This window comes from Echiichthys vipera, assembly GCF_963691815.1.
Source record: "Echiichthys vipera genome assembly, chromosome: 10".
Classification (NCBI taxonomy): Eukaryota; Metazoa; Chordata; class Actinopteri; order Perciformes; family Trachinidae; genus Echiichthys; species Echiichthys vipera.
The window spans coordinates 14,718,010-14,734,017 of NC_139835.1; the positions used below are offsets into that span (position 1 = coordinate 14,718,010).

Genomic DNA, 16,008 nt, shown 5'->3' on the forward strand with positions numbered 1-16,008 from the left:
GATGGTAGTATAATCAAGCGGTGCTGTTTATATTGCAACCCACACTAATTCATAAAGTAGCTGTGAAAATGCTTGCTCTGTTGTAAAGAGCCCCACCATCTGAATCCGTACAACGTCTGACACTGACAGGGCGAGCATGTTATTTGATAATGCATATGGTGGCTTTTTTTCATGTGGGTGTTGAGAAATGCTGCTGAGACAGGCAGAGGAAGACCAGGGAAGGGACAATATGATAACAAGGACGACAGAGGCAGATAGAGGAGAGAGAGAAGAAAATCTCATTCAAGCTGGGTCATTTATTCTTTAATGTGTGAGGCCGTTATTGTTACTTCTACTCTTTTTTTTTACACAGCAAATAAATAAAATGCGTAGAACAGAAAAGGAACAGGGAGAGGGAAAATTTATTGATAATTTGGAGTAAAAAGGTTGTGTTCACAGTCTCAGTCTACTTTCTAATTCCCCAGTTGATTTTTTTTCCACTGTTTCCATCTACAATTTCAAATTAGGAGTTATTTTGGTCGTCTGCGGAGAAAACACTTGTCCGAAACACTCACAGTGCGTCAGCAGAATGTTTTATCCTAAAACATACACATTCACGCAATATGCATTGTGGATACAGTATTTACTTGAATAACATGGTCCTATAGTGGTTCACTGCTATGCAGCAGACACATGAGAAAGACAAGGGCTCTTTTGAATGGTGATATTTTATTTTTATAAAGCTGCTTTCAATGGCTCTTTGACTGTACATATTTCCATGCCATTCTTTACATCATTCCCTACTTAACTCCATTTTCATTAGTTCTTGCCAGATATGTGGCTTGATGTAAAAAAAACTACAGTTGTCCTTGAAACCAAAATGTTTAGAAATGTCTGTCATTGATTAAAAGAATAGAGGACAAAATGTTGAACTAGGCCAGTGGATGCTAAATTAAGGGTAATGTGCTGACTAGAAACAATACTGGCTCATTGGGGTTTGATATAAATACTAAAAAAGTGTCTGGATAACGAGTCCCAGATACCAGCTCCTTTCTTAAAAAGGTGGCTGTAGAACTTTACAAATTGTGTTTTAATACTTAATTTGTTTAATTTATTATATTTTGTTTTATTATTTTATATGTTTTAGTTTTTTAAGAATTAAAGATGCCTCAAACTAATGGTTTCACTTCAGACTTTAGTGAACTGTATGTGTTTTGGGTAAGTGATGAGATATGTTACCTGGTTCTTTCTCTTAAGGCATTGCAAACAAGTAGGTTAGTTTAAAGCAATTATTACCTTTCTGGCATTTTTACACCTTTCTTTTGTAATCTTAAAATGCTCCTTATAAGAACACTAAAAAGTAAAAGAAATCCACCAGGTGTTGAAACTCATCAATATTCAACTCTCATACATTTCTGACAAAAGCAATCGGGGGGGAGGGAGCGCCAGAGGTCAGACAGCAGGGAGCCGGAGTTGGTCATGTTTAAACTTTTACTGTGTGTTTTACTGTAAGTACTTTTTCAGTTCTTTAACTGTTAGTGCTGTGCGACATGCCAGAAAGGTAAGAATTGCTTTGAGCATTTGTAATAACTGCATAACAGTTGAGGGTCTAAACTGCTAAAGTCAGTTGAGCCGGTGAAGTAAAGATGACGCAGTTAGTAGCCTAACAAACTGGATTGTTGATGACACGCTAACATGTCGACAGGTTCTGTGTTTTTAGTGGAACTAGACCTGAGAATACTCCGTTAAAACAGATGAGTGACGTGTTTTGCCTTGGCCGTTCTCTGTAAAGTTTGCTGGATGTGATATATGCTAATGTAATGCCGGTGCCCAGGGTGTTCCCTGTGGAGTGAGCTCTGGACTCTGTTAGCCCACCGTTTAATGGGTAAAATTTAAGTCTTCATTCACACACTCTTGTCGCAGCTTAGGAAAACACATTGCTATCTCAGGATGAGTAACAACTTTTTTCAGCTCATTTTTGGTCACAAGTCTAACATTAATGCATGACGGAATTAGCAAGATAGCTAACAAGACAATTAGTAAGTAGCTTGTGTTCACCGTGCTTATATGCAGTACCGGTGGCAGAAGCGGTAGGGTGCTTTTGTCAGCTGTGGTCTAATAAACTAACTCACCAAACTTGTAGGTTGTGGACATATGTGGGCCTGTGTTATCCTTATTCCATACATGAATGTTGATCAATGATAATTGATTGATCTGACTGTTCTCAGCATCCCCTCATGTAAAATAGCACTTACTGCCTAATCTTTGTGGCCACTTATAGGAATTGCAACACATGCGTCTACAGTCCATATACTATATATGTTTAACTATATGTGACTCTGTCTTCATCTTTTTTGGACAATGATATTCTATAGCATTGCTTTTCTTAAAGCAATATTATCATATGGGAAAGTCAATATGACAGTTAGTCACTGTCAATGTGAGCTATGTGTGTGCTGCAGCTGAACAGTTCAAGGCAGCATCTCTCAAACCCCACCCAACTGAAGAACCACTGATGTGGATTCAGCACCGACCACAGAGGCCTGGGAGGAACCAACCAGCTTGCTTCTAGTGCCTCACATTTTCCAACATCCCAGCAGTTACATAGAAACACAGATTCAAACAAACTGTAGAACAGAGGCAACAGCAGAAACAACAAGGCAAAAATATGACTGCAATTCTGGGAATATCCATGCATAAAAACATGCAAGAATCAAACGGTTTGGACTTTGAGTACTTCAACCATTTCAGTGTTGTTTTCTATAATACCAGGATGGAAACAGATACAAAGCAAAAAGACAAGTTTGTAGGTAATTTGTATTAAAATAATTAACTTATGGGTCTTTATCAGAAATTACTTGAACTTTGATCCCTGCCAAGTTGCTAATCACTTGACTGGTGTACATTCACCATGCTATTGTTATTAATGACATGGTGCTTCTCTCTGTCTTTCTTTGAATGTTGCCTCTAATACAGATTCTCTTCCTATGTCCTTTTCTAAAATTGGTGCTGAGAAGAGATATTTTAGTTTGCACCATTAAAAGGCTGAAAATTGATAAGTAGTCCTTGAGTTGAGAGGCTCCTGATTCATCCTCATGCTGCTGGAAGATGGCAGCTACAGTTCTACAGAATACCAACGGCAATCTACAACAACAGTTTTTTTTTTACTGTAAAACATTACACGTTACAGTGCTGTGCTGTATAAACTCTAAGCTTTACATTATAATACAGTATATAATACAGTAATATTTATTTATTTGACTTGTTCCTACTGTGATCTCCATAAATAGTTTATTACTGTAAAATGTATTAAAATACTGTAGAATGTGATGTATACCAGTGCTAGAAGATAATGATAACAAAAATGACATTTCTTATTGAAAATCCCTGAAAAGGTATAGTATAGAAATTTCCTTACAACATAAGGCTTTTATTTATTATCAAACAAATTCAGGAACTGAGGCATTTAAAGTAAATATATTTTTGTAAAGCAAATTCCACAAAAAAACACCAGTCCTCAAACTGAACATGTTCTACAGCTGCATGTCCTAATGTGCCCTGAATTCGCTTTTTACTTGAACGACTATGACAAGAGATGTTCATGGAATGTTCTATTCATTAAAGTCACTTCATCCAAACACATTCAGTAGTAAACAAAATCAATTTTCTTGTAAAATACAGCATTCAAGAACAATTAATCATGTCCAACAGGTTCTCAACAATATGTATACAACTCACATACTATACTTAATGTACTCTGGACTGAACTAAACTGAACAGATATAGGTGGTTACAGGGTTGGGCTGTTCCTTTGTGAAAGTGAGGTCCTGTTGTGGGCTCCATAAAGCTCCACCCAAAGTCCATGAGTTTTTTTTTAAGGGATGTTGTTTCCTTTTTCTGGACCAGCTTTTACCACCTTCCCCTGGCTGGTCTTTATTCCCCTCTTGGTTTTGATATCAATAAAGCACCTTTTTTTTCACAATTAACGTTATCTGTGGAGCTTGAGGTGTGCTGTGTTTGTAGGCCAGGAGGAAAGCAGGTGGTGCTCTGTCCACTTCTACTCTCCTTTCTATCTTGAATGAAATCACTGATTTTTCCTTTACGTTCACTGTGTGCTAAATAAGGTCTTTTGTTCACATAAATCAGGGGCGCACTCTAGTATGACTTAACTGAAAAAGAAAAAATACTGTATAATACAGTAAGATTGTACAGTAGCTTACTGTTAATAATTTGTTCATCAAAGGCATCAACATTTACAGTATTTACTGTATTTACAAAGGACTGTCCGTTACTGTACCAAATTTCCTGTATTTCTACAACAATTTGTTACAGTGTACTGTCAGTTAATCTCAGTTCTTTTCTCGATGCCATTTTGCTTGAAAAATGATTTACTCAATGACTCAATTATCAAAATAGTTGCCAAATAATGTTTGCCGAACGCCGCATGAATTAATGGTCTAAACTGTTATTTCAGTTTGCTGTCAATACAATACAAACATCTGTCTCATCTTTGTGCTTCTGATTTGCTTTTGTTCTTTAGATACTCAGATCCCCAAACTAATTAAGTCATACCAATCACATGATGAAGTAGTGTTTCTATGTTATTACTGAAAAATGTGCCATCGCCTTCCCAATCATGACAACCAAACGTGATTAGTGATTTTTATTGTCAAGGGAGAGGAAGGAAAGTTAGTCAAAATGCATCTTCAGAGAGGAGAGAAGAGATATACTGTATGGCATACTTGTTTATTTTTTCTCTTTTTTAAGTTTCTCAAGTTTCTCCTGGATTTTTCCCTCACCCCAATTACTTGCTGCCTCCCGTGGTGTATATCCTGTTGGCATAAGGAGCTTTAGCTGCTTTTCTAGGAGACCAGAGTCTGTTTGTGTTTTACAAAAACATAGAACTAACTTTTTGTGGAAACCTAGCTAGGATGATTGAGGAAAAGGGGGCTAAATTTGGGCATAATAAATTAAGTTTCACCTCCAGAAGACCCAACAGATACAGTTCAGGAGAGACGTATGATGATACTGGAGGTGAACGGGGTTGAGGAGGGTTGCATCGGTTTATACTGAAATGACAATTGACAGCAGCAGAGAGGAGAGCAGATGTAAAGATTGGCAGCAACGATGTGACAGGCTTAGGGAAACCGTGTCAGAATCTGGTTGGTTTAACATAAGTGAACGCCCACAGTCAGATGATGGAGTGGGAGCCAGAGAGATTGTGAATGAAGGAGAGCGTAAAGAGACTCATCCTTATTGAACTTTCGCTAAACTTCATTAGTTATTGTGAGATTTAGTCTTTGAACATAAGGCTAGGTATTTAAGTTTTTTTTCGATACCAGTGCTTATGCTGTACGATATATGAGTTTCTATCCTGATACCAGTTAATGGCAGGTTGGTCACATACAATGGGCTGTTTTTGTCTTCCATAAGCAAAGTGACTTCCCGGATTTCTCTGTCATCATTAGTCAACATAATAAGGATAACACACCACTTATTTATTCAAGATAAAGCAAATATGCTACCAAGTGCCCTTGGGAATATTATTATTAATATATTATTCCGCTGGATGTTGATGTCCTCTGATAATAGCAGATCATTTGATTTCCAAATCTCATTTCAGGGATTTTGCAGACGCAAACATGAATAGGATCAAGTTTTCACATGTCTTTCTTCTTCCTTTTTCTTTTTTTCGATGATTAAACCTGTCCCAAGTAAAAGATCATTTTGTGTGTCAAAATGGCGTGCTGTTCTTCCAGGCTGAAAAATACCTAACTGTCTTCAACTCACTTAGGACACAATATCATACTGTACGTGATACTTTTAGCAGTTTAAGACTCAATTATGAAAATGTAGGATTTCCTTCTAGGTGAACCATGTACAAGAAATACAAATGCTGAAGTGTTACGCCTCATGCACAACTTTACAGATTTATTTTTCAAAACTTCGCATTTAATCCAGACCATCAGTATAACCACATGCAAAGTGTTGATTATCATAATTATAATGCAACATTTATTTTTTTTTCAATTTTTTAACCCATTCTCTCCCAAAATATATCACTGTGCTCATGACCACAAAGTTTGATCATCCTGAGAACTAAGCTTAGTCACCGCAGAAAAAAGCTTCTAATCTTGGTCAAGATGACTGCCTGCAATTGGGTCATGAAGGCCTTTCGTCCATGCTGTTTTAGCTGTTTGGTCCAATCCTGTCATGCAAAGTGCTCCGCTAAGCTGTTATAGGGCTAGGTCGGGGCGACAAAATAGTAAAGCAATGTCTGCAGTGTTACCCATTGCTTCCCTCTGTTGGAAATATACATCCTTACATAATGTGTTTTTATATTATAAGTGTATTGATGTCAACAGATTACTGTTCCTGCTTTACTTTATCTTCCACAGCATGATTGCAGATCCAACATCACCAGGATGTATCTATTCACCCATTTGGCACTCCCCGCTGAAAACAATGTACCTTTCTAACAGCAGATGTAATTTCTCTGACACATTGACCAGGTACAGGGGTTAATCATCAGCTGTGTCGTGTAGAATCCAACGTCTTTGTCAAACACCATTTGATCAGAATAAGAATAGTTCTTGTTAATAACAGCAGGGCAGGAAGGAAGCTGGACAGGATAGCCCGCTGAGGTCTCTGATGACTTGTAAGTTTCCATCCATCAGGAGTGAACTGCAGGGGCAAGGGCAACCAAGGAAGAATGCGCCCAAGTACTGTTATTTGTATCTATGGTTAGTATAAGCTATTCTGTCTCAACAAGAGCATGGGGTGTTTGACCTGTTCATATACTAATGTGTGGTCTTACAACACTAAGACATTAAATCAACCTGATAAGCTTGTATACCAATGTTTCTTTTTTTCAACCTAGCCTTCTGAAATGAAAAGAAGTATGTAGTAGAGTATGTGTGCTTCTCAACTAGGCCTTGGCCGTCGCTGGAAATTTTGTAGGACTAGTTAGGACCAAAAAAATCCTTACACTTCCAAACAAGCTTTTTTAAAAATGTATTTTGTCGTTCAACCTATTATCTAATATCTTTCGAGACAAATGCAAAAATGTATTTTTGTAAATTTTCTAATCTCCCTAGATTCCCTTGACCTTGAAGAGTCAGTGAGTAGAAATACTATTATGAATAAGCACCCTTACATCTTGTGCATGTTACAGTACTTTGTGTATATCAACACTGTGCACAAGTCAACCAGAGTCCTGTGAGCTGAGACTACTACAACTATTGAAAGCACACTTTTGTCTTGTTTGGAAAAACTAAAGAGAGTAAATAGAGAGTAATACTAAAAGTATCGGACAGAAACTTGCAACAAACTGTTGCTTTCAAAGGAGGAATCCTGATTCTGTCCTGGTCGTGGAAGATAGTAGATTTTAAGCTTTTTAACCTCTAATTGGGAGTTCATATAGGAATGATCAAATTCTGCTTGGATGAGTTTGTGCAAAAGTTTTTTTTTTCCTGATGGTGATACTACAGGTGTAAAGAACATAGCAGTTGTTCTATGTCTAGCACATTTAGGGGCTTTGAACCCAAATAGTTCAGGTATGGGGATGGCTCCACCAATTGCAGGTGATGCCATCCTTATATTTTGAGACATTGATCTCTGATGAGGATCAGCAATTTCATATCCGAGAACATGCTACACACACAGTTTTGTCTCATCAGCATCCAACAATGGGTCATGAGTTCCTATCCACTGGCACTTGTGTGCAATGGCTGCATTATCGAGGTTACAATATGTTTGTTGTGTCCGTGGTTGAAGGCTTTGTGTAATATCATGAAGAATGAGATTGCAAGCACTCGAGATGAGGTTTTTCCATGGGTTAATGTCCTCGCTGTTCACAAGGTGATGAGCTCATTTAAAGGACCTTGGTTGGCTCTACCTCAATCAGAAGGTAGGCCGAATGTTAACACTTAATGTAACGGAGTACATGTCAAATGTCACGTTTTAGTGGCCTAGAAATTTGTATTCATGCTGGCATATGATACCCCCAAGGTGTAAGGGTAGATTCAGGATATGTTAGACCTGATATCTCAGTTTTCCTTGAAGTGCGACTATGTTAACCTAACCCTCAGGATTAAATCACAATAAAGATCACTTTGCTGCCCAAATTGATCGTCGGAAAGGACTTAGTATTGGAAATGTTTGCTGCTCAGTATGTGTTGATTTATGTGGTCTGTCACTAGTTCAATGCCATTCACACTCACGTGAACTCATTACCCCCTTACTGAGACATCCACAGTGGCCCACAGTGTCTACATGTGTCAGTAAGTTCACACTGGCTGTTTGAACTAAAGTAGTGTGTGTCTGTTCTTGTGCATCTGTTAAATGGAGCTGCATGGTTTTGTTTACACTTTCATGTAGCTTTCAACTGTGTGTGCGTGAGAGAGGCAAAGGGAAGAGTTTTTGTGAATGCTATTGAATGAACACTGCACATGTGGCAAGCACACACACACATACGCTGATAAGCTCTACCTTTCTTGTCTCTTTATCTCTTTCTCTGTTATTCCCAGCAGGGTGATAGCACAGGCAGGGCTTCCTTTAGATCCACAACTGATTAGAACCCACTCTCAGTCATACTCTCTCACCTCGGCCACTTCTTGCTACTTTCTCACCTCTGCATCTACCCCTTTCTTTCCATCTGTTTCAAAGATATACTGACAGTGTGTGTTTATGTGTGTATGTGTGTGTGTTAACCGAGGTGCCACCTGCCACTGCACTCCCAAAGTACTGGCAGCCAATTCTAATCTCTCTCTCTCTCTCTCTCTCTCTCTCTCTCTCTCTCTCTCTCTCTCTCTCTCTCTCCATCCCCCCTCTACTGTTCTTTACCCTTATCCTCTCTCAACCTTTCAAGGTATCAGATGTTTGCCTTTCTTCCGAGCTGCGGACTGCATCCCATCGAGCCAGGTGAGTCTCTTAATATCCCCCACCCCGCTCGCTCTCTCTCTTTTGTGTCATAACACCATCTGCCTCTTCCTTTCTCCCTCTCCCTCTCTGTCTTTACTGCATATGTCTTTAGTCAAAGATGCTGCGTCACTGTGCCGGTTTCATATAGATATAGTTGTAATTTTACTGTAGGAGGGAGAAGAAAAACAGATGCAACTCTCTTTAGTGCCACCTGCTTCTCTGTCTGTCTCTTTCACCTTGTCATGTTAGGGAATGTGTGTATAAATGAATAGGTTTAAAAATAGTATTTTTATCAGTCATCCAAAACCCCTAGCATATGCATTTCTATCTTATATTGGTTTTTACTCATTTTTGTTGAGTGTATATGAAAACAACAGGTTTTATTAGTCGTAAGTGTAAGGGGGGGGGGGGGGGGGGGGTATGTCTAGACACTCGCAGACAGTCACTTGGACAGTTTTATTTTCACGTGGTGAAAGGGTGCAGTGTGAAAAGCCACAGTATCCCCACTCATTGAGATACTGCAGATTTGCTCTGTTTGTCCAAACTAATTTCTGGTGTGAGTCACAAATGAAAAGGATGAAGTGCAAATTGTCCTTCAGCCAATCCAGAGAAAGATAAACTCACCACCTCAGATCTTTTTTTTCCTTTTGGCTTTGGCTAAAAGGGACCTATTATGCTTTTCCTATTTTTTTGTCATATAGATATAATGTTACAATGCCGGGTGTTCAAATAACAAGGTAGCCATACATGAAAGTAATCCCTGTGAGCAAAATCCTCAGATGTCCAGAGGTGTCAAAAGTATTCAAATTGATTGCTCAAGTAAAAGTATAGATACTAGGGATAAAAAGACTACTGTAGAAGTTGAAGAATCAACTCAAGCTTTTTTACTCACGTAAAAGTTTAAAAGTACTGGTTTCAAAACTACTTAAAGTATACATGTAAAAGTAATGTAAGGGAAAAAAATACCATTAAGGACAACAGCTTAGGCCATGCCAAAGGGGCCTATTGTGCACTAAGGCCATAATGACTACTAAGTTATATGAAAACGTTAATGTTGAAAAACTTGGGATGAACCTGTTTCAGCCGCATTTATGCCCATTGAAAATGATCGCATTTTAGTACAATGCAAATACATTAAAGAACCATGTCTAATACTGAGTCCTGGCATGTTTACATTTTCCATGACTATGTTTTACTTGGTTACTACAATATTTTGTCAAAAAATGACAGGCGCTAAAACAGAGTGTGTCAGACAGAGGCAGAGAAGTGCAGCAGCCGAGAGCAGTATGAGAAAAATAATGTTTTTTGAGTATTAAAGCAGGTGAACATGTTCTAGTAGAAACCCCAAAATACAAGCATTAACCTGAAAATGAAGGTAGGCAAAATCTTAAGACAACTAGGCAAAATCTTAAGACAACTTGCACATTAAAATCACATTTTTAATTTTTAATTTTTAGGTCTGCTTCCTGGGTGTGTAAGTGCGGTCATGCTAGTATTTGCTGATGCATTTGCACTTGATTTAATAAGAACTTGATGGAGTACCCACTATATAAAATGAATCATACATATCAGGCCGTGTTTAGTTTTTTTAATTTACATTTTTATCAAGCATTTTTTTTCATATTAACATTGTAATATAGTTGCTCTCTTGGTTGGACCTCTTTCACACCTAGCATTATCATTTGGTATAAATGCACCCAGGATGCATTAAAAACCCACTGAGCTCAGATCACTCAGAGCACATTGGGAGGTGGTCTGGGCAACATATAGTCATATCTTTCAGCAGTGTGTACAGAAATGTCTGCTGGGCCACTGTACAGTAGGTCACTAGCTTAGTCCACGGCAGCTCTGTGTATTTTGGACATTATTGTATTTTTAATCAGTGTTTTGAAAGTATTTCTCATGCCACAGAAAACACTGACAGTGAATCTTGTGTATTTTATGTCCTTATCATACTTTGATATGTTGGCGTTTTTGTTTCAGTGCTCTATACCCGCCTGCCCTTATCCTGGCTCTCTGGACCTCTGTGCTCTACACTTGCCTGGAAAAGTCCTCTGAGTCAGTGGCACAGAGGTCCTCTGAGAACGGCCGTAGACAATAACCTTATTTAGGTTCATCAAATTCATCAATATGTAGCATATAACTACAGACCTTTGTTGTAAATGTAATTTCCCATTCATTCTTCACAATTGAAGTCCACATTATATTTTGTTTAAAAGCTTTTATTATGAAGCAGCAAAATCAGGAGTTGTTGGGTTTTCATCAACAGTAACTAAACACGAGTCCTATACAACTGAAATCAAACAGTGAAAAATAGCAAATATCTGAAAGTACAAACAGGGACCCGGGAGAGAAACCACAGAGATTCAGAGAGTAGCTACACCAGTACTGAGAGCTGAACACAGACAGACTTTCAAAAAATGTTTTTCTCTCTGCTATCCTGCACAGATACACACACCAATAACAAAAACGTTTAAATATCATTAAAATATGTATTTTTGTAAATGCCTATTCAAACGCAAATGATGCATATGTTTATTTACATATTGAGCTGGGAAGTGAGGTCTGATGTGGTTACTCAAGACGCATTTGGATACACATTTTGCTGTCAGGTGTGAACAAAAGTGCTTAGAGCTGTCCACTTGTTAATGCTACGCTATGAGAAGTGGTGTTCTAACATGCTAGCACCAATACATTGCTGACTTAAGGGCCATTGTTGTTGTGAGTTAGTTTCGAAGACTTTCTTCCCACTTAACAATTTGAAATTACTAATTGAAACCATGCCCGTGCATTGGTCACCAAAAAAATACCTTGACAGCTTTAAAGGAGTTAGAGGAGATATAAAGCCTAACACATTTTTCTTTTATAACATACAAATGTTTGACTTAAATGACTCCCCCCCCATGAACCTCCAATCACAAGCCCTGGCTGCTGCAAAGCAATATTGTCAAGATAAAAACAGCCCTCTGTTAAGAACTGTTGAGAATCCCTGCTCTAAGCAGTTTCCTCATCACTGACAGCACATCAATGAGGCAGTCCTCATATTTAATTTACTTTTTAGATGGTCTTAACTGAACAGGTGACAGTATTCTGGGCAGTTTTTCATAACTGTCCTTCAAATATTCATAACTCTACATTAGATATGGATCCTTCAGCTCCTTTGTACACTTAAGTGCCCCTCAACCCCACGGACTCTTTCGCTCCCGCTCACTCCCTTTTAGATACACACACACACACACACACACACACACACACACACACACACACATGTTGAGGTGCAAATTGCATACATTATATGCCTCCGCTCCGGCAACTGCCGTGGCTAGAGGCATTATATTTCAGGTTGTCCGTCCGTCCGTCCCATTCTTGTGAACGCAATATCTCAAGCACCCTGAAAGGGAGTTTCTTCAGATAAATGGGGCACAAATGTGTACTTAGACTCAAATATGAACTGATTAGATTTTGGAGGTCAAAATTCACTGTGACCTCACAAAACACATTTTTGGCCATAACTCATAATTCCTGCGCTTATTATGACAATATTTATCAAGTGTCTACTGGGATGAAATGATGAAGTGATGACATTTTATAAACAATAGGTCAACTTCCCTGTGACATCATAATGCTCTGCAAAAACATTTTTCCGGCTATTATCCAACGCCATTACTCAGGAACAGAAGGGGAGACATTGGGTCGGTTACAGAATTGGTGACACTAATCTTGGGTGCTCACCTTGAAAATGTGGTGTTTGTATAGATTTCCTGTGCTTCCTAGTTAAAGATGTATTTGAATCATCCTCGTTTGCTAAAAAAAAAAATAATAATACGTCATGCTAAATAGCATGGTAGTCTGACACACACACATTCAGAATAGTTCTGCAGGACAGTTTTCATACACATTCAAACACAATGAATGGATCTGATGTGAAAAAACATGTAAGCTTTCTCTCTGTCTCCCTCTTCACTGCTGTCTTTATGAGGGAAACTGTTAGTGGCATTTCCTAGCAGGTCTGTTTGACCTTCTCTTGTTTGTTTAGCCTCTCTTTTCTCCTTTCCTCCTCACCCCTCCATCACACTGGTCGTTGAACCAGAAAGGCAAGCAGTCCTGACCCGGTTACATTTCACTTTGTTTACATCTCAGCCATTTGTCCAATTCTTATATTAGCTTTTAGACCCATTACAAATTACAAGCTGCTGCAAATAGAGAAGATATACTGTTTATCATTTGTACATTTCATACATAGTATTTTTTGAATGAAAAACAAATTATATTTACTCGAGGTCGTGGACATAAATCGTAAGAGAGACACCTTTACCAACATCTTAACAAACCTTCATATTGCTTTTAGTGTTTGATCAAACCAAATCTATTATTATATGCATACAAAACAACAGCCTGAATGTGAAATCTGTTATTGATCAGTATTTTCTTTTGTGTCAGAGGATGTCATATTATTTAATAGGACTGCATTAAAAATGTAAGCATTGTGAGGGTGAGAAATGCTATCAACAAGTTCTGAATTATTAAAAGATGAACACAAGTTCTCTTAATTTGTCATTTCAAACCTCCTTTAACATTATTTTAATATTCATATAACTTGGAGTGTGTATTGTAGGTTTAATGACTTCACATTCTTGTATGTAGTTGATAACATCAGAATAATATTTCATAGTATTCTTTAAGTAATGAATAGATTTTTTTATGTATGAAGTCCCATTTACATTTCATGCTACTTATATCTCTGTGGCTTGAATGTTAAATGTATTTTTTTAATTAATAGTCACAATAACAAAGTAAATGAGAGTGAGGCAGTCGTTGACACATGTTCAAAGGCAGTCACTGTAGACTGTAGAGAGAGAGAGAGAGTTAGTAATATCCATGTTGTCTGCCACTGCAGCAGTGATGTAATGGCCCCCACTCCTCAGGCTAGACTTTCATTTCCTTCCCTTCTTTCTCTCTTCTTGACCACCTCTTCTCTTTGCATCTTTTTTTTATCTCTTTGTCCCTGCTTTCATGTTCTTTTCACTCACCTACCCGATTGCCATTCAATGTACTATGTTGTCAAGGCACTCATACATGCTAACAAAAATTATTGAACTTTCCCCCACATTAAATAGAATGTCATATTTTGTAAGATATCTTACGAATTGTTGTGCATAACTTTTTGCAAGATATACGAACCTGTTCATGAGAACATGTTAGTAAAATTGGAAAATATCCACAGTTCAGAGTTATATCCATTTTATTATATCCATAGGAACAGTGTGGTTTCACCCAAGGACTGCAACAATGAAGGCTTTGGCGAGCCCCTGGATGTATCACGGAGAACTTTGATGGCGCTTATCGCAATCTCAACGCTGATTGGCTGTTGTGGCAATGCTTCACGTGATGTCACTTGAAAAGTTAAAATTTTTCAACTTCCAGGAACACACGCAGGAGACGATTGTTGCAATCAATGAAACATTGCATGTCATTGCGTCATTTACGTTGATTTTGAATGGCAGCTTGACGTTTTCATCGCCTCCATCGCTTTTTGTGTGAATGCCCGGTTAATCAGATGAACACACTTTAGTGTCCTCTACATTGGAATTGATTAAACTTGAGGAGACATTATTTTAATGTCTTAATGTACTGTCTTGCAGAGAGTTAAATGAGACCATCAATCATTCTTCTGTATATCTTTAAATATGAAACTACAGCTAGGAGATGGTTAGCATAGCTAAGCATAAAGGCTGAAAGCTAATCTATGCTAACAGTCCCCTTGTTGCAAACAGGCGGACAGAGGTATCAATCTTCTTGTCTAACTCTCAGCAAGAACTCAATAATTCAATAATTTCCCTCGGGATAAATAAAGCTTCTTGAATCTTGAATCTTGAAGAACGCCGAATGTCTAGATTTTGAATACTTTTGTACAAGAAAATGTTTACATTTAGAGATAATTACAGAAAACGCAAGTGGCAATTTTTAGTTCTCTCTTATAATTAGTCTTTACATGCTTCATTGACAGCAGTTACTACAGTAGAACTTTAAGAGGGGGGATACTTTCTGGGCATTTTTTCACCTCCACTTCCTTTTTCTCTATAATTCTTAATATTCCACTCATGCTCCTACCATAAATTGACAAAGCAGTCCATACTGACAGTTCTTACAATGAACTCGAGCTCTGCTTAAATTGAATGACATACTTTTTTCATTCATTTCATTAATTACACAGGGTTTCAGCCAGGAATCATAAACTGTACTGGAGAAATGTATTCTGTCATCTCGTGACACATTTTAGCCAAAAAGGCCACCTGGTGTGAATGAGGTGGCAAATGGTTTTGAAATTGGGATTCTAAAACCCCAGTGTACCCAATGCCTTTAAACCAGTTACACAGAATTCAAGTAAGGATCTCTTCTCTCCAAACTATGTGTATATCTTGCACATTTAAACTTACACTTACTAAGGTAAACAGTCTCACTTGTGTGTCTTGTTGTGACGATGCACGTTAAAACTGGTGGTGTCTTGATGCCATCTTTCTTTAATGATTGACGAAGTTGCGTATTGTATATGCATTCTCACTCATGGACACACACATTCATACATTTCTGATCAGAGGGAGAGCAGGTTAATGAGGAGAGGGCTGATATATGAGAGGCTAACAGAGAAGAATAATCCCTTTCCTTAAACTCTGGGAAGATTTCTTTTGAATAGCACCGGTTTTTCATTTTAGGTAGCAATTACATATTGGTATAGCTTTTTGCAAGTGTTCACACAGACATGGTAAGGAAAAGCTTGAAATAAACGGGAGGACTGCTGTCTATTGAACTAGAAGTTACACATGCTGTAATTACTTGTGGGGAAATCTCATCGTCTTGCTGAGGTGATTGAAGATCTTTTGTTTCACTTTCCTTCATTAGTTTCTTTTCATTTTTAAGAGCACTCTATGGTTCCCTTTTTTTCATTGTAAGGCCGTGAGGAAAAAGCACATCTTTTAACTCCTCACACTGGTCCAGTCACATTGCAAATACACAAGTTCCTTGTATTTTCTAAGCAGGAAAGAGCCTGAAACACACAAACAAGCACAACACACTCACATCACCCCCTGCAGACTGCATTAAATATGG

The 16,008-nt window shown here is 38.1% G+C and overlaps 1 protein-coding gene across 1 annotated transcript in view; it reads left to right on the plus strand.

Moving 5' to 3' along the window:
- map2 (microtubule-associated protein 2) overlaps positions 1-16,008 on the plus strand; it is a 93,552-nt gene that overhangs the window by 19,082 nt on the left and 58,462 nt on the right. The window contains exon 2 of the mRNA XM_083921022.1: positions 8,849-8,901. The gene's annotated coding sequence lies outside the window, so the exon portion shown is untranslated. The remainder of the gene's footprint in view (positions 1-8,848; positions 8,902-16,008) is intronic.